General features: G+C 37.6%; 1 long non-coding RNA gene and 1 pseudogene across 1 annotated transcript; one reads left to right on the top strand and one right to left on the bottom strand.

Annotated features, from left to right (window-relative positions):
* Positions 1 to 462: 462 nt before the first annotated feature.
* On the top strand, positions 463 to 6,723 carry LOC116100549. Its single transcript, XR_004122626.1, has 3 exons — positions 463 to 608; positions 890 to 930; positions 3,642 to 6,723. It is a non-coding gene; the product is annotated as an uncharacterized LOC116100549 (long non-coding RNA).
* Positions 6,724 to 8,738: 2,015 nt separating this feature from the next.
* Positions 8,739 to 9,876, bottom strand: LOC116101251 (annotated as a pseudogene).
* Between the last annotated feature and the right edge of the window lie 17,666 nt (positions 9,877 to 27,542).

Raw genomic sequence — 27,542 nt, 5'->3', positions numbered from 1 at the left:
TATATACATATGTTGCTTTCTACTGAACACACACCATGGAGTCAAACATATAAAGTAACATATGGACCTAAAAGAAGGCATGATCTTCTGATTTTCTAGGAAACTTCATAGATCTCCATCTGGAATCCTGAGCAGAAAAACAAGTGATGGTTGCATGGTTCAATATTTGAGGTTTTAAGATCTGGTATTCCTATTAACTATATTTCACATTTAAATTCCAGAGGCGAAGGCAGCACCTTCAGCAGCAGCAGCAGCAGCAGCAGCAGCAGCTGCAACAACAACAACAGCAGCAGCAGCAGCAGGAGCAGCAGCAGCTGCAGCAGCAGCAACAACAGCAGCTGGAGCAGCAGCAGCAGCAGCAGCTGGAGCAGCAGCTGGAGCAGCGGCAGCAGCAGCAGTGCCAGCAGTGCCAGCAGTGCCAGCAACTGCAGCAGCAGCAGCAGCAGCAGCAACGTAGGAGAAGAAAAAATAGGAGGAGCAGGAGAAGCAGAAAGAGCAAGAGGACAAGGAGGACCAGGAGGACCAGGAACACCAGGAGGAGGAGGAGAAGAAATAATGAGTGATAATGTCTACATTTACAGAAAGAGTTTGGTGGGGTAGAAATATTGGTAAATATAATAGTCAAACATGAAATTCCAATAAGATAAGTGAAAGATATCAGAAAGCCTTCAAAGTCCTGGAAACACCATATGTAGTTTATATCATAAATTAAAATGCTAATTCTACATTCTTTGATCTATTGCTCATTTGAAATTTATTTAAAACGTTTTTTCTCCATTGAGAAGTATGGCTCTTAGAGTCAGGCAAATTATGTTAAGTCTGTTTAGACTGGTTCTTTTATAAGGCTTAACATGTTGATATTTTTTTTTCTATTTGTATCCTTGTATAGCTTCTTTGGAGAAATGCGTACTCAAAGATTTACTCGTGGAGGTAAGACACTTTCATTTTTTTTTACATTTCCATTAGGTTTTCATTTTATATGCCTATCATGGTACTTTCTTCTCATTTGTATACTGTGAAATCTGTTTTTTTTATTATTGTTACAGATGTCTATACTTAGTTAACAGTGAGCTCATAGTTTTTCTTATTGATAAAATTGTTCTTAATTTTCTTTGACTATCATATTTGTAGTTGTTATTGCTTTGAGTAGAATTATGTTTTGGATGCATAATGCACAATAGAGAGAATGAACAAAACTGAAACTTCAGAGAAAAACTGTGGAGAAACAGAACTGCTAAGTGTAGCACATATTCTGTGAGATATATGAAAGCTAACTACTCCTATGTTCAGGATTTCCTCCCCATCCCCAACCTCCCTTAAGTAAACATTGTCAAACAAAATTGAGTTTTTTATTTGGCCCATGAGAGACAAACTATGGAGCAGAGACTGAAGGAAGGACAATCCAGAGACTGCTCCACCTTGGAATCCTTCCGATATTCAAACACCAGACACAGACACTATTGTGGATGCTAGCAAGTGCTGGCTGACAGGAGCCTGATATAGCTGTCTCTTAAGAGGCTCTGACAGTGTCTGACTGATACAGGAGTAGAGGCTCACAGCCTTCCATTGGCCTGAGTACAGGGTCCCCAATGAAGGAGCTAGAGAAAGGACCCAAGGAGCTGAAGGATTTGCAGCCCCTTAGAACATACAACTATATGAACTAACTAGTAACTTCAGAGCTCCCAGGGACTATACCACCAACAAATGAGTACACATGGTGGGAGTCATGGCTCCAGCTGAATATGTAGCAGAGGATGGCCTAGTCAGTCATCAATTGGAGGAGAGGCCCTTGTTACTGTGAAGGTTCTATGCCCCAGTGTAAGGGAATGCCAGCTCCAGGAAGCAAGAGTTGGTGAGTTGGTGAACAGGTAGAGGGTGGAAGGAACAGGGTTTTTGTTTTTGTTTTTTGCTTTTTTTGGAGGGGAAACTGGGAAAGGAGATATCATTTGAAATGTAAATAAAGAATGTAAAGGTAATATGATACCTTCATAACAATTGGCCCATTCTGTTATGAGAATCAAGGTCCTCTTGAATATCGCTCCACCCTGAGGCATCTAGTCCAGAATGTCTAAGTACATGCTGTCCCACTGAAGCCCAATCAGGCTGTCCAGGTACAGGACAGAGATCTAATGGCAGGGAAAAGAGATCAACACAGCTTCTACTCCACTTCTTTTGGAACCCATATGGAGAACAAGCTCACATTTGCTATGAATATGTAAGAAATATAGGTCCAGGGCCTGCAAGGACCATGGTTGGTAGCCCAGGTTCTTTGTATCCCCATGTTCCCATGTTAGTTAAATCTATGGGTCTTTTTGTGGTGGCCTTGACTTCCCTGTCTTGCTCACTTCTATCTCCTACTCTTCCACAAGACCTTCTGTGTGCCTTACCTGATGTTTAACTGTGGGCTTCTCTGTCTGTCTCTGTCAGATACTAGATGAAGCCTCTGAGGAAAGAAGTAGCTATGCCCTCCTTCTCTGCTCCATCTTTGTCCTGGCATACTTTGTAGGCAAGACAATTTTTTTTTGTTGAAGTTTTTGTGGGTAAATTGATGCCAATCTCCGTCCTCTAGGAGTACTGCCTAGCTATAGAGGTGGTCAATTCAGTCACTATATCCCCCTCTGGTATGATTCTTAGCTAATGTCACTCTCTTAAACTCCCTGTATTCTCTTCCATTGCAGGCCTCCATCTAGTCACCAGAGATGCCACTTCACCTATTTCTATTCTTATTTCTGCTACTCCTTCACCTCCCTTCTATACAAACCTGATCACCATCCCTGGTCTGCTCATCTCTTCCTAGTCTACATATTTCTGCCTTTTTTATCCTCCTCTGATGACTATCTAATAATAAGTGCTATTTTTGCATCTTACTTTTGGACTTCTATATTACCCAGTTTCTGTGGGTCTGTGCATTGTAGCATATTTTTCCTGCATTTTATGGCTAATATCCACTCATACATGTGTACATGCCATGTGGTCTTGTGGCTCTATGTTACCCCATTCAGGCTGTTATTCTAAAGTTCTACCCATTTTCCTATAAAATTCATGATACCTTTGTTTTTAATAGTTGAGTAGAATTCCTTTGTTTATATGTACCACATTTTCTTTATCCATTATTCAACTGAGGAACATCTAAGTTGTTTCCAGTTTCTGGCTATTATGCACAAAGGTGCTTTGAACATAGTTGAGAAGTGTCTCTGTGATGTAAGTGTCATTTGGGGGGGTATATGCCCAAGGGTAGTATAGCTCTGTCTTGGGTAGAACTATTCCCAGTTTCCTGAGAGACTATCATATTGATTTCCAGAGTGGTTGTAAAATTTTTCACTCCCACCAACAATGGAGGAATATTCTCCTTACTCTACATCTTTGCCAACATGTGCTATCACATAAGTTTTTGACCTTATTTATTTTGACAGTTAAAAGATTGAATTTCAGGGTCATTTTGATTTTCATTTCCCTGATGAATAAGAATGTTAAACATTTCTTTAATCTCTAACGATTCTTTACAAAAACTCTCAGCATTTACTTTATGTTTAATTATGAAATACCTATCAATATATACTTTTGTGTGTAGTTTAAAATATGCATATGTTACATTTACCACAGTGTGTTTTTATAATGCTTATTATATCTTTCTGATACAGAATCTCACTGTGCTGTCATCTGAGACTTCAAGTTCATTTCTGAAACCATGCTTTTTCCCAGCATCATGAGAAGATTCACAGATACAGATCACCACACTTAGCTGGTGGTATTGTAAAATCTCTTCATTACTGACTTTCATTTTTGCTTGCTTGTGTATAAATTTGATTCAAAATTTTATATTTTCTCATTTACCACAGGTTTGCTTAATTCACCTTTAGATGTAACCATATTTTATTACATGCCATGTTTTTTAAATTACAAAGATATTTGAGTACTGAAATATATTTTGTAATTTTTTATTGGTTATTTTATTTGTTTACATTTCAAGTGTTATCCATCTTCCTGATTTCATCCCTATTCCATACCCATTCTCCCTGCTTCTATGAAAGTGCCCCCAAATCCACCTACCCTAGCATTTCCTTATGATGGGGCATTAAGCCTCCACAGGACCAAGAGCCTCTCTTGCCATTGATGCCAGATAAGGCAGTCCTCTGCTACATAAGCAGCTGGAGCTATGGGTCCTTTTATGTGTACACTTTGGTTGGTATTGTAGTCCTTGGGAACTGTGGAGGAGACTGGTGGATTGATATCGGTGTATATTATATTTTTCATTATTTAAAACAACACTTTAATTGAATGATATACCACTCAATCCAGTTCTTCAGATCCTCTCCCACTTTCCTCCCATCTTTAAGCCACTTTGTAAGAAAAAATAAACGTACAAAAAAATAGAAAACAAATCCCTCAAAATCAGGAAAATAAAACCACATTGAAAACAAACAATCAAAAAGAAAACCAACCAAAAAACAGCAACAAAAAAATCAAAAAAACAAAAAAAAAAATAGAAAAAAATAAAAGAAAAAGAAAAAAAAACACCAAAGTGTGTCCATGTAAATGCACACTCAAAAACTCAGAAAACTGTACAGTCAAATTATTTGTGGTTCAACTACTGCTGAACCTGAGGCCTGTCCTAGTTGATGTGCTTTCAAGAAAACTAGATTTTATCTCTCTGTGTGGTTATATTTGAGAGTTTGGTTGTAAACCTTTTACTCTAGTGGCTACATTTTCACTTATATATTGATTCATCCATTCATTAACTACTTTTTAAAATATAAGAATATTAAATATAAGAATAAAATAAAACTATCTACAGTATTAATGTACTAATCAATACTGGCACAGAGTTACTAGCTGCCTCAATGTAACTGTATTTTAATGTTAATTGGATCCCCAAAACCTGTTTGCAGGAGAGGATCTTCATGTAGCTTCTTTGAACATGCCTCCAGTTAATTCTGATTGATAAGTAAAGATGCCAGCATCCAATACTGGGGAGGAAAGACAGAGTTAGAATTTAAGGTTTCCAGGCTTGGGAACATGAGGAAGAGGAAGGGCAGAGATGCCATGCCTAAGGTGTGTGCAGGTTAGAAAAGCAGAGCCACTACCTAATTGGGCCAGGAGAACATGACCCAGAGGGCTGCTCAATTAATTCAAGTGCAGCCAAAACAGAAAAAGGAAATTAGTAAGTAGTAACTCAGTGTTATCTGTGGGAGGTAGATCTAACAGCATAGAGGTTAGCCAGTTGCTCAGATATTGTGCTGCTTACATCATACTTAATATAAAGGCAGTGTATGTCTTTCATTCGTGAACATAAACAGTTGATGTGGGTAGTCACCCATTAGAGCTTTATATAAAAATTAGGACTACAACTATGATAATGTCATTGTGCAAAAAAAAAAAAAAATCAACAAAAAGACATGAGCCTAAGACAAGGCATGAGAATCAGAAACCCACTTAGTTGAACACTCAGATATGACTTCCTTAATTGGAAGTCATAGTGCACGTGAGAAGGAACTAATACAAGCTAAAGACCCTGTAATATAGCAGTGAAAGTTCTATGTGGGCACTGACTTGACATTTTAATTTCAATGAAAGTTCTAAGTATTGTCATCAACAATAGGGCCTTGCTCTCAGTTTGGGGAGGGAACTCTATAGACTTAGCAAGAACTTGAGTTTGGAGACTTCTCTTCGTTTATGACAGCTCTTTTGGCCCATAACTCACTTAAATGTAAAAGAATTCCAGTACGGGAAGCTTTGTTTGATGACAAATGATGGCCAGTTGAGACCCATTATTTGATGAGTTTATTTAGATCACACACACACACACACACACACACACACACACACACACACGTATATATATGTATATATAATTTGTAATGTTCTCATTGTATTGTTTCTCTACTACCCTTCCAGTACTCCTCTAGTGCCCCCTTATTGTTAACTATTCTTCCTGTATTCCCTTCCACAATCCACTCACAAATCACCCTAACTTTTCCACCCTGTTTTCTCTTCCACTGTCTCCTCTGTTCTCCCATTCCCCACTTGATTCCAGTTTCATTCCCAACGTTAGTTTTGTCTAGTCTCTTACTTATGTCAGAATATGTTTAACAAAACTTGTATGTGATCTGATATTTAAGAAAAATGCCTAGTATTTACTTTACCTAATGACACAGCATTTGCAACAATGTCCAATGAAAGTGGGAACAGTGTGTATCAGATTATTTTAAAAATGGCATATATATGGAGGTATTTAGGAAGTGGTAACAATGTATATCAGATGATTTTTAAAATGGCAGACATACTGAGGTATTTAGGATCTGTATATATTAGTTTCCACTTATGTTTATGAAATTTCATTTTTGTAACTAATATTTGAATTATTTTTTCAAATTATGAAAGTGGCTATGGATTTTAAAGATTTTTATTTTCTTCTACTGAACATTGAAATGATCATGTAGTGCTTGTCATTACTTGTATTAATGTAGTACTTTGCATGGGCTCTTTATGTATGTTAAGCTACTCCTACATATTTAGGTCACATGTACAATATCATAGTACAAAAACTTTTCTATCTGTGGAATGTATTTGATTGTATTTGTTAGTATGTAAATTCATTTTGTATTTTTATTTGGCGTTTCTCATATAATGTATTTTGATTATCCTATTTCCACGTTTCCAACTACTTCCAGATATTGCTGTCTCCCTACCAATAAAATTTCATCCACCCTGTGTACAAGATAACTGTCTTTGTGTTTGTCTCACCCCACAAAAATAAAAATAAAAGAACAGAAAAATGACCAAATAAATCACCCACAAAGCAAAATAGTACAAAAATTAAACAAATACTCACAAGAGAACAATGAAACAAAAATGTATGTGTTCTCCATGTTCCCACCCATGGTTCCTGCTCTAGAATGTGGTTGTTATAACCAGTCACACTCCACTGGAAAAAAAATGAATTTTGTCCTTCTGTACAGCAGGTATCAATTGCAAATAGTGTCTTGGTTAAAGATAGAATTTGGTGTCTACTTTCTCTTCTTTTTTTTTTACAGATAATTTTTTTGTTTGTTTTTTTTTTGTTTTTGTTTTTGTTTTTCGAGACAGGGTTTCCCTGTATAACCTTGGCTGTCCTGGAGCTCACTTTGTAGACCAGGCTGCCTCTGCCTCCCAAGTGCTGGGATTAAAGGCATGTGCCACCACTGCTCGGCGATAAATTTGTTTTTAATAAAGGAGTTAATTTTCTTTCAATCCTATATAAAACAATAGCAATTAAAAACTTCATTTCTGAAAGTAAAATATTTACATATTAACAAGTAACTGTGCAAAATTTACATGAAAAATTAGAAAGAAAGGGATTTCCTAAAAGATAAAATGAATGGTATAACAATTCTTGGGTGTCATAAAGACTACTGGTCAGCGTTCAGCAACACATGCAAATTGAAGTCTAACATGAGAATCCATACGAAGAAAGCCAAGTATTTACAGTCATAAAAGTACTATCAATAGACAATTTAATACAATAACCTCTGAAAATATAAAGAACCAATTAGTATATTTGTAAAAATATAAAATAGGTACAAAGAAGGGGTTTTGCTCTGAACGTCTGTAAGGTTGGCCACAGCTTGTGTACAGTCTCTTAGCAAAATAATTATAGTTTGCATAGCCATTTTATGTTATGTGCCAAAAATTATGTACAATTACTGACAAAATACACCAACCATTTCCAACACTTGATCCACACTGATAAACAGTCTGCTGTTGATTCTTCTCAACTCTGATTTTATTTCATCTAAGTCTTCACTCTGAGCTAAAAACACAGTGCAAGTAAACTATATTTACGCTGAAAAGGTTCTCATTTCCTAGGCTCTCATTTCTTTACACGTTACAGCTTCCAAACTGCAGCAAATAAAACATATTTGTACAGATGCTGCACCTCGGTCTGCACCCGGCCTCCACTGCAGAAATGGGACCCTGCTTGGAGCTTGTGTTCCTGGGGAGCTTCGTGTAGAAAGGAAGTAAGGGACAGGACAGGACAGGGGTTGGATGATAAATAGTCTAAAAATCAGTTTGCTTTGCCAACTGACTGCTACAACATAAAATAAGAGATGAGGTCATCAGCTGAAGACATACACCTAGCGGGTGAGTCAGGGTGAGCGGTCCTTTCCCTTCTTTGTACTGGCATTTCTGTCTGATTTGAACCTGTGTGCTGCTACAGTCTCTTGACTTCCTATATCCATTGCTGTGGTGATGTTTGAAGATACATTCCACTGAGGATCTGGTAAACTGAAGTCTGTGGATATAGGTGGTCTCATATCCATGTATTCTTTAATAATCAGTTGTTATTAGAGAGTGAGAAAGTTTATGAAGTTAGATGGAAGAGTGATACTAGTGTTGTGAGGTAGATATTCAAGGATAGGTAACTGGGTTTATTTTTGCAATCACAAATTAATCCAAAAATGATATTGCATAAATTACTTTATGAAAATAATTTGTTACTAATTAATAATAATATAAATTGCCCTAAACTGACAATCAGGATGCAAACAAATGTGCAGCATAAAACTGCCTAAACACATAAAAAATGCTTAGAATGTGCACATATTTTTTAGTTAAAAAAATTATTGTCAACAAAGGCAATATATACAACGGGACAATAGATGCAACAGGACAACAGGTAAATGGGTGGTGATGGGAGCCCTCAGCAGGAACGAGGCAGTAAGAGGTAATGGAGGCCTCCTGTTGTAGGAGCCAGAAGTGGGGGAGGAAAGGTGTCCCCCGAGGTAGTGGGACTCAGTACAAACCCCATCATGACCACCTCTGCATAAGGCAATGTGCCAGGGGAGAATGGTGGTGAGCTGTTCCCAGCCCCTTGGTGCCCTGAGGGTGCTTGGACCAGTCCTGAAAGAGGCTGACAGCTGGTGGTTCCTCCATCCGAACACTGATAACCTGGAGATCCAGTGTTCCACAGAGCCCCGGAAGGGAGGCTGAAGAGGGACTTTGTAGCTGGGGCAGGCCCTCGGCTGCTTTGCTGTCTTTAGAAGAGTCCTTAGTGTCGGTGGTCCTGAGCTGTGTGTGGGAGAAGAGCTGGAGGACAAATCCAGGAGGGAAGCTGCCATCAGTGAAGTTTCAGACTTCAGCTGATGCTGCGAAAATCTCTGTGGGTGACTCGGGGGATCTGGGTCAGGGTCCAAGTTTTTGGTCATATGCCTGCTTCTCTTCTTTCTGGCAGGCTCATCCTCAGGAGACTCTTTCCATCTCTGACTATGGGGCTTTTTATTTCCTTGCTCTATGACAGGGGTAACAGGCAGCTCAAGGGAGCAGAGTCCTCTGGGCCAGAGCCTCTTAGAGAGGGATGGGTTGTCCTCAGAGTCCAAGAGGACCACGATCTCTGCTGGCATCCTGGCAGGATCAGGGTCGGAGATGAGGTCTGGATGGCAATCCTGGCCTGACTCTAGGCTTGGTAGGGATTGCTTGTCAACTTGGTCAATATATATACATATACATATACATATACATATGCATATACATATACATACATATATATACACACACACATACACAATTTCAATTCTAAAATACATATGTCTTAAATTATTTATCATTATACACTTAGGGATACTCTTTATTAATTGGCTATATTTCTGGCAAAGGGTTTGTATCCACCATTTCTTTTTATAATCTGAGCAGTTTTTTGGAGGACATTAGAGTAGAGATAAATGTGTTATACACTGGTATAATTCATTCTTATAATCATATAACTTGTGGAAACTGGCAAAATCATATCACAAATAATCAAAAGCAAATCACTTATCTGCTCAGAGTCACAGTAAGAAAATTGCATACAAAAGTTGGGGCTTTCCTATAGATTTCCTCACTTGCAGACTCCCCGTACATGATCAGCAATCAGGCACTAATGCCTGGTTTTGCTCTATTGTTAACTGGAAATGAGCTCAGGATAAATTGCGTTTTTCCTGTCTTCCACTCTCTATTTTATCAGGGGATGGGAGAGATAGATTGATCAGCAGTTCAGATCATTATCACCAAGCTTTTGCTTTCTCTTCCTATTTGAGAACTCTTTCTGGACTGGTTTATAATCCATTCCTTTTTTGAAGCAAAAACTGTTCCATTCAAATACAAGGAGAGCCAACAAAATTCTCTGTAGTGAGAGTTTTTACCAGTCAAGCTCCTGGCTATAGTCCAGCACTCAACTGTTTCTGGGCATGACCAAAGTATGTCTATGAATTGCTCTAGAGAAGGAAGACTATTCCTGAAATCTACAGGAGTCAGAGAAAATAAGAAGTAGGAATAGTTTGTTTCATTCACAGGATTACATTTCTGAGTTATGAAATCCTGTCTCCTGTGCAAAAAACGTGTATGTTTCTCTGAAGTCATTGTTTTTGTCAGTTTTTGAATACTGCTTTATCTTCAGTGAGCAAGATTCACCTTCAGAATAAATATCTGAACGGGAACAAGGATTTGCTGCTTGTTGCAATCCCTTGGGGAGCCCATTGTGATGATTTACTGCAGCTCTAAATCACTCAAGGTACACTACTGGCCCTGCCTCTCATGATCTCCAACCACCAGTTTGCATACACAACACTTTAAATACACTAAAAGCTGGATCCACCTCCCTGCCCTACTGAGTACAAAGAATAGGCCCTGAACTTGAAATGCTGAAAACATCCAGAAAGTTCTGCCCCAAGGAACCTAATTTAAACCATCTTCTATTCTATTCAGTTCTCTGCTTTCTTTAGACTGTGCACTTTACCTTACTTCTGTGATATTACATGAAATGAAAGATTGGATCTCCAGAATATTATAGAGACCTATGTCTCAAAGGTAAGCATAAAGTTCAAATAAAGTTATTATAACATGCCTCCTGTTTTCTTTCTTCTATTTCCTGTATCAGTGGGAAACTGGGTTTTCCCATGATCATGGAATATGCTAGACAGCTGTGGAAACAAAATATTTAGTTTTTTCTATCTATCTATCTATCTATCTATCTATCTATCTATCTATCTATCATCTTTCATCTATCTATCAATCTTTTTATCAATTAGCTATTTGTTTCTTTTAAACCAATTGAGTTCAGCTAGTTCTGATCATACCTATATAAGCATATAGTCATTGACTGGTATCTTGGCATCCTAAAAACAGTGTTACAGACCCCAGGAAATATCTATATCTATCCTACATTCATCTACTGCAAATATTCTCAAACATATATTAGAAACTCGACCTAGCTCAATTGATTCTGTGTAGGTTTTATCCTGGAGACTGGCTCCAAGAAGGAATAGGGCCTGAGAAGTATGGATGAAGTAGGTGATGTGGGAATAAATTTCACTGGACAGCCACTTAAATTCTCTCTGAGCCACTGAGGATATTTTGTCTGTGTATGTACTCAGGAGGAAGTGATGTTTTCAAAGGGCCAAAGGGTTTGTTTATATTTCCTACTGTAGCAATTACACCATTTCTTATTTACATTTTGAAGAATTTCTAAGATATATTTATGCAAGGAGAATTAAAGAAAACTTCTTATTAAAATATTATATTGTAAAGGTTCAATAATCCCATGTCTTATGCCATCTTAGACAAAGATTAGCTAAACAGGGAGTAGAGGCCTTGCACTTCTCATTACTCAAGCCTTGTAGTTACACATACTAGACTGTGTGAAGTCTGAAAAAAAATTAATAGTTTACTTGTGATAATAATAAGAAAATCAAAATTTAATAAGCTAGATTTTATGCTATATCAAGCCTTGTTGTTTCTTATTTCATTTTCTATTTCCTATATATGTCTTTCTAACATACTGCTTATATTCATTTCACCATCATGTGTAAGAAAAATTTTCAAATTCTAGACACTAGAATGTTACTGTCCTGATTGTTTCAATATTCTTCAGTAAAATAAAACAGAAATTCTAATAATTAACATTGGATCTTTAATTCTTGGGTCCCTAAACTCTTTTTCATATGTTTTTATAAACTTACTCAGACTGCTATTATTACTAGAGAAAAGTGAAGATTGTTTACCAATTTTATTTGTGGCTTTACTACATGACCACATCTTTGGCCTCTGTCCTAGCCTCTGGGGTCAATATAAAGACATTCTGTTGATAAATTCATTAACTAAGCTTTTCTTCTTGATCCATGAAATTTTGTCCTGTTCTATATCTCTCCCCCTGACTATGCCCAAAGCCAACACATTTAGTATTAACAAAGGCAAAGTAAATAGTGAATAACAGAAATAGTTTTACAGATAATTTTACTCAAAATAGTGTGAAACAGACAACTCATTCTGGAAACCTGGAACTTTGTGACAAAATCTCATCAGAGCTGGAACTATGTCATGTAGTCTCATCACCATTTTGGTCAATGCCACTGTGTGTCATATACAGGATTTTCTGTGAGTTCACAGGGCAGTAGGCATACCACAATTTCCCAACTCTTCTCCTCATTTTCCTGCTCTTATATCTAAATAATATTTCCATTTATACTTTCATTTTCATTCTTTTCACCAGATGGATGTAGCTATTTAATGAGGGACAGAGGGAAGAATATTGACAGAAATATAGCTAAGAGGTAAATGTCACTGATGTGGAGAAATAAGAATATTCCTGAAAGACTTTCCTAGGCCCAGTGATGACAAGGCCCTTATATATATTTCTAAATAGAAACAGCGAGAAAAATTGAGGAATCAGGATTTTTGATACATTTAACCCAAATCGTACTTAGCAGAATCCTAGACTTAACTGATTATGGAAAACCTTGTTAATTTCACTATCTCTAATGCTGTCTTTTGTCCTTCCATACAAAGGAGCTCAGGTATTATCTAGATGATCAGAATCCCCAATATTACTCTTCCTGGTTAGTTGTGAAATTCAATGCTAATAACGGTTTACTTCACTATCAGTTCTTGGCTATCAAGGCTCTAAACACATCTACATAAAAGAGTCTGATATCATTTTTGTTGTTTACCTTGCAGTCATTAAAAAACATTTCTATTATTGAGGAAGTTGATTTATTTGTATATGTGACTTGGACAAAAAGTACAAGTAGCCCAAAAAATCCCATCCTTGGGAGCAAGCACACACACAAAAAAAACAGTATGTAGTTCAGTATACTACAGAAAATTAAGACTAAAATCCAGAAGCACTTGTGAATTTTGCATGTTTCAAAGTGGAAGGTCAAGATGTGCCACCTAATACAATAATGATTTGAGTGGTTAATGGAAAGAATCAGAATATTCTTATTGGATTACATGTCTCTTCCAATACTGTAAAAATGACAGGTGGTATGAATCAGTTAGAGAAATACTTGTAACAAGAGAAGTCCTGGGCTCCAGTGAAGAAGAATCTCCTATAAACTGATTACATGTAGTATCAGCTAAAGTTTTTATCTACAATTGTGTTTAGAGTCATGGGGATTCCTATATTCCCTTTCAATAAATACAGTTCTCTATATCTTAATTTTCAACAGTTTTGTCAGTTATTCTACATAGTGTCTATTCCTGAGAAATCCATTTTCTCAAAATGTGGCATTTAGATAAAAGCCAGCATCCAATCAGGTATCTGAGAAAATATCTTATACCAGATATAAGATTCTAGTAATATTTATTTATCTGTTTGTGTCCTCAAGTGCAGGACAAGAATGATGGGTCCAGAGGAGGATGCCTGGTGCCCTTCTCTGTTGTACTTGCCTTGCCCCTTGGGTAATATGCTACAGCTATAGCTTGAGGACTGCAAACAAGCTCCTGTGATTCCAATTTTCTCTCTTTGCCCAAAACACTGATTACATGCGTGAATAGCAACATTGGTCTTTGTACATGACTTTTGGAGACCAAATCCCAAGTCTTTATGCTTTCTCAGAAAGAGTTCTTACTATTAAAAAATGGTCTTCTTGAGACCTGAGGACTGCTATGACTGTAGTGCATGTAGGCTAGAATGCATCCATATCAGCCTTCTGCACCTCCCTAGCACTTTATGGATAGACAGAAGACACATAGAATCCCCATTTACCCCCATGAAAATCAACACAGGACAGGGAAAATGTCCATACACTCACCAGGTGCCATGTAGCAGAGACAGAAGAGGTTACCCAGATGTCTGCCAGATATATGTACTACCTGGTGTGGGAACCAATGTGCAAATGTGTGGTGAATATAAGGGAGAGAAAAAGAAGTGGAAGAGTTTGATCATTTTTATGCATGGTGGAAATGGATATGCCAGGGTAGAGAGGAACAGCCTGTTTTGAGTAGCCAGCCCCTCCACCAGAGAACATGGTGAAGTGCCTGCCCAGCTTGGTCAGTCATGGGGTGGCTCTGACAAGGAGGTGATGCCCTTCTTTCTTGTTATCTTGCTAATTACCTCAGTTAGGAAAAGTGGCATGAGAGTCATGAGATTCTTAGAGCTGGTCCTGCTTCTCACAGGCTACAGCATTTGGGAGAGAGTGTGCCCTGGGCCTTGACTAGGTAGGGCAGCAGAGTGTAGCTGGCTCTTGAGTCATGGGTATGTTTGAACCAGGCCTGCCCCAAGGGTATGAAAACTTAAATAATAATAATAAAATAATAATAATAATTAATGATAAACAAGAAGAAACATTTTCCTTATCATTGGCAAAAGCAAATAAATTCAGGCACTTTCATTAGCATATGCCTGTGGTGCCTATTAACATGTCAATGTCTAGGATAGTTTTGAACTCCTTCAATCACAATTCATAAGTATCACTTTTACACTTCAAAGTCCTTAGTCACTTTTCCAGGTTCTTTCCTCAGGAACTGTGTTTCTTACACTGACAGGGCCCTTTGCTTCTTTCTGATTTTCCAAGAGATTGGCTTATCAGTTTGGATTAAAATTTCCACCATTGACCAATAGAGCTGCTATTTTTGGTTTCTTCCTTTTGCATATTCCATTTTTTCCTGGTGCTTTGAAGGCCAGAGAGGCACAGATGATCCCCTCATCAAGAGAATTAGCCTTTCTATTTTAACTAACCTGCCCTTTTGCCCTTTTGGAAACAGATTGCTTAAACACACTGGCTTCTACCACCTACCATATTTGGCTCCAAATTCCAGAGTTAAATTCTGGAGTCCAACTGTTCCTCCTTAACCTTCTTTAACCATCCTTCTCTCCTCAACTATTTAATGACACCCTGGATACTGGAGCCTACCATGCCTGTCTGGGCATCTCTAGATACTAAGATAATTTCCTCTTCATGTACTGAAACCCTTATCCCTTTTCCAAAATATCTCTCCCAGTATACCTGTCTAACTCTTTTCTCATCTACTTGATCTAACCACATATCTACTGGGTAAGTGTCACCCTGGACCTTCCTGCTTTAAAAATACTATAAAAGCTACTCTGGTGTGACAGGAAGCACCTCTAGTTCCACTGGTCTACCATCATGAAAGCAAGGAATACCTTTTCTTCATGTTTTTAAATATTTCTTTTTGACAAGTCTCTCAATCACTTGGGAGATACCCCAGATTGAGATTCTTGGTATAACACATACTCTACTCCCTTGCCTGGATCATGCAGTACCACTTCTCTTACTTGTTTACCATAAGCTCTTCCCATTCAAAACCTAAGTCCTCAATTCTGTCCCCATATCTATTCAAGTATCTGCCTTACTTCATACTTAGTGATATTATTAAGCCTCACCACCTCATTTTTAGTGCCTCATGACCTGGCTAAAATACAAACTCAACAAATAGTCTCAATGACCAAAAGATAGCACAGTGACTCAAACATTGTCAACACATGGGCAAGTATACTGAGTATGCATGCTTTGTATATGCTTCTTCTGACTCTTCCCTCTGTACATCATGCCCCGTTTGCTAGGCTCTCCTGGCACAAACTTAATCCCATTTTCAATCTGGGAAAAAACATGAGCCTTTTGGTACCACACTTTTTGTCTTCTATATAGATCCTATGGCCCTTTAAGGCTTTTCTTCTGCCTAGATCAAATCAGCATTCTCTCAGCTGGACCTCTTCATACTAATCCTAACTCAACCTCATGAACTTTCTCCTCCTCATCTCCCACACCTCATATCCAGTTTTAAACTGAAGGCTACTAGTCTCTCAGAAAAATTTCAGGTCCTGGTAGCCTTCTGTACTGGCTGGTTTTGTGTGTCAACTTGACACAGGCTGGAGTTATCACAGAGAAGGGAGCTTAAGTTGGGGAAGTGCCTTCATGAGACCCAGCTATGGGGCATTTTCTCAATTAGTGAAGGGGTAGGGCCCCTTGTGGGTGGTGCCATCCCTGGGCTGGAAGTCTTGGGTTCTATAAGAGAGCAGGCTGAGGAAGCCAAGGTAAGGAAGCCAGTAAGAAACATCTCTCCATAGCCTCTGTGTCAGCTCCTGCTTCCTGACCTGCTTGAGTTCCAGTCCTTACTTCCTCTGTTGATCAACAGCAATGTGGAAGTAAGCTAAATAAACCCTTTCCTCCCCAACTTGCTTCTTGGTCATGATGTTTGTGCTGGAATAGAAACCCTGAATAAGACAAATTGGTGCCATAAGTGGGGTATTCCTGTGACAACCTGACCATGGAGGAACCTAGGTTATTCACTTAGGTACTCAATAAGGCTGTGTCATTCATTCATAAGAGATTCACTACTTTTTTTTTTCAAGACAGGGTTTCTCTGTGTAGCCTTGACTGTCCTGGAACTCACTCTGTAGACCAGTCTGGCCTCAAACTCAGAAATCCACCTGCTTCTGCCTCCTAAGTGCTAGGATTAAAGGTGTGTGCCACCACCGCCGAGCTCACTACCTTCTTAATGTTACAAAATAAAATAATTGAGGGGTTAACTGGAAGGCCCATGCCACAATGTGCCTCTGACTACACTATGCTACATGTTTGGTACAAAAGTGGCCTTTGAGGGGTATAGATGAGAGCAAGCTATATAGATTGATAGATGGGAGCAGAGAGTTGAGTGCACAGAATGAAGGTGCAGAGAAGGTCAAAAAGGAGGGGAGACTTAAGGCCAAACATACATACACACACACACAAACACTCACACACACAGAGACAAAGACAGAAAGAGACAGAGAGAGAGAAAGAGAGGGGGGAATGTTGGGGTGGTTATCCTTTTATCTGACACATACTTTTTCCCTGTCCAAACTGGCGTAGGTGGAAACAGTTGATTTGTAGGTGACTGGGGGTAATGTAATCATCACTTGTAAGTTATCATTACTCCCTTTTTGCTTAATTAAAAATGAGGGACTAGAAAGCTAGAATCCTTTCTAGTCCCTCATGATGGTGGCATGAAAGTACAGGCATTTTTGTGTTCTTTAGACTGCTCCCTGCTGATTGGGGCAGGCATCATCATTGGGGAACCCAAGAAAATTGGGATACTGGTCAAGTCCTGAGAGATTTGGCTGTTTGACTCCATCCTGGATCTGTGGTACCATCTGTAGCTAGGAAAGTGAAGACAAAGTTAAAGTAGTCTGTAAGGTTAGACCTGAGCATCTATGGGTGGCCATTTGGAGCTGTCCTGGATACAGATCTAGATCAAATATACTTAAAATCTTCCGAAACAGAATATATATATATCAGAAGAAAAGTCAAGGATGTTTAGAAATTTTTTTCTTGTGTGTATATTTGAAACTAGAGCCCCAAAACAGGGAGATGGGTAGAAGTAGAAATAGAAAATTCAATCCCAAAACTAGAGAAAGCAGAAGGAATCCCACGCTCTGGAATAGGGAGTTCTTGGGAAACTTTATAGGGTTGACTGAAAAGGGCACTTGATAAAGTCCATTTGAACCATGACAGGTGGAACCAAGTGGATTTCCTGAAGCTTACAGGGATTTTGATTTTCAGTATGACTACAGACTATGAAAGGGGGACTTCACTTATTTGGAATACTTGGTATAAATAGATTTAGTACAATGAGAAACGCTTTTAAGTCAATACTTAAAACACAACCAAAGGAAACTTAAAATCTTATCGTTGGAACTATGATAATGGATCATATAGGGGTATGTTTTCCTGGGGTTAGCCTACTAGTTTATCATTAACTAACTGATCACTATTAGAACTATGAGGTTTTGAGATCCTAATATAACAATATCCTAATATAGCATAGGGAGGAAAAGAAACCTAAATAGTTTTTATTCTTATATAGCTTAAATATTTTTTATTACCATTTAGTCTTTCACATGCTTTTATCTACCTTAAAACATCTTCACAGACATTGAAATATTTTTCTTAGGTCCTCATAGCATAAGATTCTGGTTCTTCTGACCTTATATAAACTTTATATCTTTTTTCCTATCTGATTATTTGTCATGAATTAGACACATGTGGTTGATTATCTGGAGAATTAATTGTAAAATAGAAATAGTAAAATTTACATCTAAAATTAATCTTTTAATATGTATCATGTAAGCAAGGCAATCTTGTTTGCCTATTTAAATAAAATATTTTTTATTTGTAACTATCTAACGAATTGATTAATGAACAAACATTGGTATTTTATCTTTGGGTAAGTGCGAGATGCCCCTAGTTCTCTAGGTGTCAAGCTACAGTTAGCTTAAGGGTTAATATGATCAGGGATGTGAGAAGAATAAATTATAATCTAAATGAAATATACAATTAAAGATAAGATACTAGTCCCTATTCTACAATGTAGGCAGTTGTCCTAGTTCCTGTAGTCTCTGTGATACCATGGGAAAAGAGATTTTGGCCATTAAGCCCAGATGATGAGAGGTGTTTTTATTATTGTTTTGTTGTTGTTTTTGTTGTTGGTGTTGTTTTGTTTCTTTTTTGTTCTGTTTTGTTTGTTTGTTTGTTTTGGTAGAGGGCATACATGGGAGAAATGACCTCACCTCGTCCTTGAAAATGTGAAGACAATTAACACTCCTGTTTTCCCAGAGCTCAGAGAGGGCCCTAGGAGAGCATGCAGCAATAGGGCTGTGAAATGGTTGGCATATCAAAACCCTGGTGTGAATCTTTGTTATGGTGTCCATATGTCATTGGACATATTAAGGAGGGTCATTTCTAGTAACTGGGTGTCTTTTTCATAATAAGTTTAAGCATATTAAATGCCATGTTTAGTAATTTTCTGTCAGGCTTGTGCCCTAACATATCTGAGTTAAAAAATTTTTGTTTTAATGATCTGTTCTAAATTATATCTAACGTACAGAAAACATGAGTCTAATTAAAGCTTAATCTCATCACTAACTGCATCAATTCTCATCATGACTTACTATCAACTTACATTTTTTAAAGTTAGTGTAGCTTTAACATAATTAGTAGTTTAGTTTCCATTCTTTTGCATCCAAGTTTTGTATCAAAAGAGTACCTTGGAAGTCGTAGATGAGGAATGCTGTAAAGACCATATAACATAACGTACTTTGCACAAGAAATGTAATAGGGTGGTAGAACCTATGAACATTTGATGGAGAAAGAGAAAGAAAGGTTTGATGCATGGGCTTTATGTTATTCATAGTGACAGTTGAAATGTATTTCATGTGATGATGTAGCTGCTGGCTCTCTGACCTGAAGGTTTTCTGTTTCCAGAATGTGGTGTGTTTCTAACATTTCTCCTTTTACTTATTACAAAAGATGAGAAAATTGAAAGGGATGGCTGAGAAGGAAGGAATGGGGGTTCAATGTATTTTAGATTATTTCTGGCTGACTTTGGGATCCCAAGAAAACTGAAAATGGAACTAATCCAGGTAGAGCAGGCTGTTTCACTCTCTATTCAGGCTCCTGGGGATCATGTAATGTAGGCAGGGTTTTTGTGTAAGTCTGTTTTACTGGGTTCTTATAACTCTACCTCCATTGTTCACCCTAGATACCAACAATAGTTATGAGAGAAATAAACGTAGAGGGAAAAGGGTATGTGGATCTCTATATTGTATCCCTTCTGTTGAGTAGGGATGTAGTTCCTTGAGGCATGTCCCATTTTTTGTTGTCAGTATATCCAGAAGTCCAATAAACCAGTAATAATAAACACAGCAGCAGAACAAGGTAGCAGCAGTGGGGACAGGCAAAATCAGAGCAGGTGCTGCCTTTCTGAGGTATCTCACACTTATACCTTCTCAAGTATTCTCAGAACTAAATTATCTACAGCTAGCACATAATTTATGAAAAGATCATACGTCTCCCAGAGCACGCATAAGGCAAATAGTCTGCTGCTTTGGACAATCTGCATTATCCCCAAATTCTATACTGTAACTAAATAAACAATTGGCCATATGACATAATTGGAGTTTTACAGAAAATAAAATTCTCAGTACAATCTTCAAAGGCCCTTATAGCCTTTGACCTATAGCTTCAGCAGTTAAAATATGCAGGCAGCTTGTGTAACTCTGGACTACCTGAGTTAGCAATTTTGAAGCTGTCTGGGATCAAGGTTCAGAGGAAATGGGTGTAGCTCTCTCTCCTGATTGTATCTGATTCTATTCTCTATTTGAATGCACATTCCCCATTAATCAGAAGCAAGGGGAGCAAATAAATTTGTCTGCAGAGGTAGATTTGGTTAGGCTGCTGACTATATTACAAAAATTTTCTGGTCCTGGGTATAACTAAAGCCTTTCTGTGTAGTGTTAAAGAGAAGGGAAAGTTCTTGTGTCACTGTCAGCAGAAAGAGCCAGTAGAAATCTGCAAAGAGTGCTTGTTTATTTCAGAGTCTCCATGCTCTGATTGCTTAGCTCCATGTCTTGTATAATAAGTCATCCTATGGGAAATTCAGGCCTCTGCTTTGGAATGTGATTTCCTTGTTTCTGTCATGCAGGGCTCTGTCTTCTGCAAATAAGATACAAGATTCAAGCTTCAGCTTGTGACAGAGACTAGGGATTTTCTGACATTTTTATATCATTAGAACATCCACTGTGAGAACTGCTATGATAACAAATGTCCTCAAAATATAATCTCTGAGTCTAAGAAAAAATAGATGTAAGTAACAGACACCATTACCATATCCAGAATCCAAGTAATCTTGGAACAGTGATGTTGGTAGTATGTTACCATTAATGGCCAATGACATTTAACAATTCAACCATTGTTTATTGTGATATTGTTCTTGTAGTTTACTAGATTTTCTAGTCTGCTTTTCTTCCAGGTCAGTCCTTTGGTACCTAACACCTCTGAAGAGTCATAATCCCTTTTAGGAAATCAATATGTCATGTACTGATTATCTCCACCTTGGTGTTACATCTTGGAAAGGAAGAAATGGACTCAGCAATTTTCTTTGTGATCTTGTACTTATGGATACCTAGAGTCCTAAGATTTCATGTTATATTCATTCTGTTTTTAGAGATAAGACAGAATATATGTCATATACCCTTGGTATTTATGATACTGTATTACTTTAATTAATACACTACTGACAGTAGGAATCACAGTGCAACTTTATAAGCTTCATACTATGCCATGACCTTTTTAAAACCATACATTAAGAAGATGAGAAAGGGTTTGCAATCCCATAGGAAGTACAGCAATATCAAACAGACCCCCCCAGAGCTCCCAGGGAACAAATGACCAACCAAAGAGTACACCATGAGGGATCCATGGCTCCAGTCACATATGCAGCAGAGGATGGCCTTGTAGGGCTTCAATAAGAGGAGAAGCCCTTGGTTCTATGAAGGCTTGATGTCCCAGTGTAGGGGAATGTGAGGGCAGGGAGGCAGGAGTGGGTGGGTAGGTGGTGGGAACACCTTCATAGAAGCAGGGTGAGGGGGGATGGGATAGGAGGTTTTCGGGGAAGGAAACTAGGAAAGGGGATAATTTGTGAAATATAAGTTAAGAAAATATCCAATAAAATACATTAATATATTTCTTGAAATAGATTAATGAATTTTTGTGAACACTGGGTTAGGTGCTCATTTTGGGAAGAGAGGCCCTTAATTGCTTATTGCTGATACTCTTGTGTGCAAACCTAAACAGTCTGCCTGACTTCTATAAACCTTGAAACCGTGGTTTCATTGGGTAGTATAAAATAACAAGGAAGGTAAAAATTGTGCAGAGAAAATTATCTATATTGTATGGATGCATCTCCTGTCAATTAAATAGCCTTTGGCCTATAACTTCAGTAGGAAAGAGGAGATGGGATATCTAGGAGGCAGAATGGATTCTGCAGTAGAGCCAGGTATGGGAAGATTGACCCAGGAAGATGTGAGGCATAGTGCCTGTGCACAGGTAACCAGCCAAAGAAAGGTAAAAGAAATGAAAATAAATATGAATGTTTTCTTTTTTTTTAACTAATCAAGTTAGTGCCTCATATATTTTCCATACTATTGTAACTAAAGTTGATGTATAGAAAAAATGCTTTATGCTTATAGGTAAAAGCAAACTATGCTTTAGTATACCTTGTACATATTTGATGTTAGTATCTCACTAATTATGAACTTTCTGCAATTGGCTCATAACACATGACAATGAGTTCTAATACTATTCTACTATATTTATCATCACTACCATGCTATGCTTTTTTTGTTTTGTTTTGTTTTTGTTTTTTGTTTTTTCAAGACAGGGTTTCTCTATATAGCCCTGGCTGTCCTGGATCTCACTCTGTAGACCAGGCTGGCCTCAAACTCAGAAATCTGCCTGTCTCTGCCTCCCAAGTACTGGGATTAAAGGCATGCACCACCACTGCCCAGCAACTCTACTCTTAATTATGGAAAGGTAGTTAAAGAATTTGCCTCATGTTTTTCCCATCAGTTGCATGGGTTTTCATTTTTTTCTATAAAAATAGGATAATTCTTGTCTCTGAGTGCATGTTTGTAGATTCAGTTAAGTGCTACTAATTCAACTTGGAAAAACTCATAAAAAATTGGTTCAAAAATGGTTCAAAGGAGTGTGGTTGTTGGAGAATATATGGAAGATTTATCATAAAGGAGAAGTGTCACTAACCAAGGTGATTGGGAAAGTTTACTTTTCCTGTATATGATGTAAGACATACCAAATGTAAATAGCTTAGCCCACCACATAAGGTGCGGTTTGCCCCCTCCCCTCTCTCTTCTCTTCTCTTCTATACTCCTCTCCCTTTCCTCTTAGCCTCTTCTTTACTTTCTCCTCCTCCTTTCCCCCTCTTCATGCTGTCCATGTGGAGATAACTGGCCTTGACTTTCCTATCTCTTCTCCATCCTTTCTATAATAACACATCTTTTTTAATTAGATATTTTCTTTATTTACATGTCAAATGATAACTCTTTTCCTAGTTTCCCCTCCGAGAAATAGAAAGAAAAAAAAACCCTGTTCCCTCCCCCACCCCCTTGCTTGCCAACTCACCCTCTCCCGCTTTCTGGCCCTGGCATTCCCCTACACTGGGGTGTAGAACCTTCACAGAACTGAGAGCCTCTCCTCCAATTGATGATTAACTAGGCCATCTGCTGCTGTACATATGCTGCTGGAGCCATTAGTCCCACCGTGTGTACTCTTTGGTTGGTGGTTTAGTCCCTGGGAGCTCTAAGTGTACTAGTTAGTTCATAGTGTTATGTGTTCTAAGGGGCTATAAACCCTTCGGCTCTTTGGGTCCTTTCTCTAGTTCCTTCATTGGGGACATCTTACAACCATGCATTGCCTCCTTTCAACTACATGTGCCATGTGGGCCTGGCGATTGCAGCTGGAGATCAGGCTGAGAACACCTGCACCTGCCTTAGCACCTGCTGTGCCTGAACCACTGGGTGGACACTTCCTGCCCCTGCCCCTGCCCCCTTTTCCTTCAGCCTCAGGGCAGACTGAGCTGCTCTGGGGTCCCAATTTGTTCTCAGCTCCTCCTCTCCACCGTTACCTGCAACTCTCAAGGAGCTAGAACCTGTCAAGGACCCTGCAGCTGTCTCCCTCTGCTCTTCACCCAGACAGGGATCCTGTGACTTCACACAGCCTGATGCCAACCCAGTGGGACAGAGCACACATACTGACATTTGAGTCTGGGTCCAGAGCATTGTACCTCTGGCAGGACTTGAGTCATTCCTTGCCAATCCCTTTTGCTCTGCCACCAGGGGCAGCTCCGAACAGAGCACTGAGCCTGACACACACACACAAAAAGGCATGCATGAGTGATTTTATAGATTCAAATTATTATTGAACCACACATCCTTTCTAGCAGGTCAATAATCATTTATGGTATAGATAAGTTAGGCAAATACTTCTGACCAGGGACTCATGCTTTATATTGAATAAGCATATGTTATTGACAACTTAACTGTAGTAGTAGGTACAGTGCTCCCTTATAATTGCAATTACTATCATAAGATATTACAATGTGTCTTTTCTATTAACACTGGATACCATTTCATAATTTTCATCATTTATGCACTTGTACTTCATATCAGGAAAAATAATTAAGAGTTGTTATCAGCCTACACCAGAGATGGAGCTACTAAAATATTGTCTCATTTTTTTAGCAAACTGATTTAGCTGAAGAATTATCAGATGCTAATATACCCCCTCCAAATATCAAAGACTTATGAGATAGAAGGCACTAAATGTGAAAGTACTCTGAAAATAGACAATGTGTTGAATATTTCTAACCCTCAAGTATGTTTTAAAGGTTTTCCTGGGACCACCATTTGTAACAGTTAAGATATAAATATCCTATTTGTGCTTATAAATTGTTTACATTCACTCACTAAATGACAGACAAGGTCAAATGACCCAAACTTGAGTATCCATATTATCATACAACCTGTTGTAAAATACTATTGTCTTAGGGAAGGATGGAATATATAGGCTGAGGAAATAAAGAGGAGGGTGGCTCCATCAGTGAAGCTATGAGAAATCAAATATCTTGTGTGAATAACACACTATTTTGAAGACATTGTGTCAGAGCAAACATAACAAAGTAGGTACCTAATCTATCACTTGGTAAGTTAGCTCAATAAAATTCATTGGCTCAAAAGAAAGGAACTTGGCAGAATTCAATGCTTTTTTTTTGTTGGAATTTTGTTTAGGGTTAACATTGTTTCTACCTCTATTTAGAAGAAATAATTTTAATTTTTATATATTTTATATTTATTCCCATATATTTTATATATTTTTAATTTTTTCTTTATTTTTGAAGTTATAATTTAATTTCCCCTGTTCTATTCTCCATTAATTCCTTTTCCCTTAAATATTTCTTATTCTTTTTCAAACTCATGATCTATTTTCTATTTAATTATGCTACATACATGCATTTGTATGTTTATATATATGCTTCTTCTTAAAAACCTAAATGTACTCCCTTAGTCTGTATAATTTTACATATATCTGTATTTAGGGCTACATATTTTTGTACAGGAAAACAAATTGGTGTCTTATCTTCTTTGGAAAAGTATATCTCATTATCTCAGCATTCCTTAGTTTCTTCAAATATTTTATAGGGAGTTGAGGCCACTTGGGATTCCTAGGTTCAGTTTATCCTGTTTATTTTAAATCTTAGGTTTGGAAATCACACTGGGGAGACTTAGTGAGTGTATTTTATGACACCCCAAGGAGACACAATCTTCTAGCAAACTGTCTCATTTCCTGGGTCTTGTTATCCGTTTTAAAGCTCTTTTACAATGACATTTGACATAGAGTTTCAGAGCATATTTTATAGGACTATGTTTATATGGCTTCATATTGTATTTGATGATCTGTTTTTTTCTGAGGTTTTTGTCTGATGGCTTTTCTTAGAAAATCACATTTGAATTCTGAATGTTTGTGTATGCAATAACTTGTGTTTACTATATTCTGTAGTTGGAATACATAATAGGTTTATTTTTATATTTTTGAAAACTCTCCACATACATTACCAAATTACCAAATTACAAAATTTTTTATCAAGTTGAAACTAAATGAGTGATCCATTTTCTTCACATACTCTACAGCATTTCCTGTTACTTTTCTTGATCTTTGTCCTTGTGAATTAGGTCAGTTGAAATCCCTATCTTGTTTTGATTTGTGTTTATGGGTGAAAATATGTAAAGAACTAAGTGGGGGAAAACTGAAGACACTACTCTGTCAGTTCAGGCAATAAAGCAATATACAGTGCATACCTCTTAAAGGGAACTTATTATGATTCTTGGCTTCCAAATTCCAAATTCCAAATCCACCAGGTTATCCAGTGGATATTCATGATCCTTTTCTTCATCTGGATCCTAACTCTGTGAATTTCATTGAGTTATTTATCACTGGAAACATTTTTTTTTAACTTTGGATTTTGGAAACATATGGCATTGGATTACAACAGCATTATCAATCATTGAGCATGATATAAGAAATTTAGTAAAAATATTTTTTCTTAGCATACCTATTTTACATGGCAAATTACTATTTAAGGCAACTGGCTTATAATCTCATGGATCTAAATAGAAATATCTGAAACCTTGTTTAAAGTCCATACCAAGAAAGAGAAGATGATAATAGAAGAAATTCTACTGGAGGGAAATGTGAGATCATAGTATGCTGCTACCGGTGTAAGGATAAGAATCCCACTTTGTCATCTGACCACTCCACAGAGCAGACTGGGTTGCAATAAGCAAGTATCACTGCATTACCTGGCAATTTCCTTTCATGGACATATTAAATTGTTCTTTGCTTTTGGAACTCAAATGTAAGCTGGTTAACTTGAGATCATAAGAAGAAATATTGGTTAGAAGAAGTAATTTTAATATGTATTTAGAGATTTCATACATGAGTAATATGATTTTATCATATATATGGCATATATATATATACATATTTTTCTCCATCTTTTAGAAATTTGCATTTAAAACCCAATATCCTATAGCAATCTCTATCCGAGCACATAAGCAGATCCCTGAAATAACTGAACAGTTTAGTAACCCATACTGTGTATGCTTCTAGATAGCAGCATTACACTTCACTTAATTTTAGATCAGGTGACCGAAACTTCATAAATACAAACATTTAAAGACAAAAAACACATTTCGTTCTTCTTCTAACCAAAAGTTATTTAATTCATGAAGTATTTAGCAAGAATGTAATTTAATAAGTGCTGTAATTTGGCAAAGAATAAAATTGTGACCATTTTCAGGCAGATTATAATCATGTTGTATAGATAAAGAACGCAAACTTATTCATGAAATAATTAGATAAAAATAATTTAATCATGACAGGCAAAAGTCTAAAATGGTTCCCATGCTCTCCAACACCTAGTTTGTACTATGATTATGTTGAAGTAAATGATAAAAGATGTTGCTACAAAATTCAGGCTACCAGTCACTTGACCATAAAATATGAATATGACATGGATGGATCCGATTAGCCATTTAGTCCTTTAAAAGCAGGAGAGTTTTCGTCAATGTGCCAGCAGAAGCATCAGAAATATTCAAAGGGGGAAGGATTTGGCATGCCACTCCTGCCTAGTGATAGAGAAGGTAATGTAAAAAGAACCATAAGAAGCTTCCAGACTCTTAGGGATTCCTAGAGCTGATAAGCAAACAAGAAACAGGAACTTTGGGCTCTACAACTGCAAGAAAACTAAATTCTGCCAATAATCAAAATTAGCTCACAAAATAGCACTTAAGAGTCCAGACAACAAGCAGTTTCTTTTGCTGGATCTCCGTATAGAAAGCCCTCTAACCCATCCCCTTTCCACTGCTTCTATGAGGGTGTTTTCCTACCTACAAACTC

The sequence above is a fragment of the Mastomys coucha genome, unplaced genomic scaffold, assembly GCF_008632895.1.
Source record: "Mastomys coucha isolate ucsf_1 unplaced genomic scaffold, UCSF_Mcou_1 pScaffold21, whole genome shotgun sequence".
Classification (NCBI taxonomy): domain Eukaryota; kingdom Metazoa; phylum Chordata; class Mammalia; order Rodentia; family Muridae; genus Mastomys; species Mastomys coucha.
This window is presented reverse-complemented; position numbering and strand designations above follow the sequence as displayed.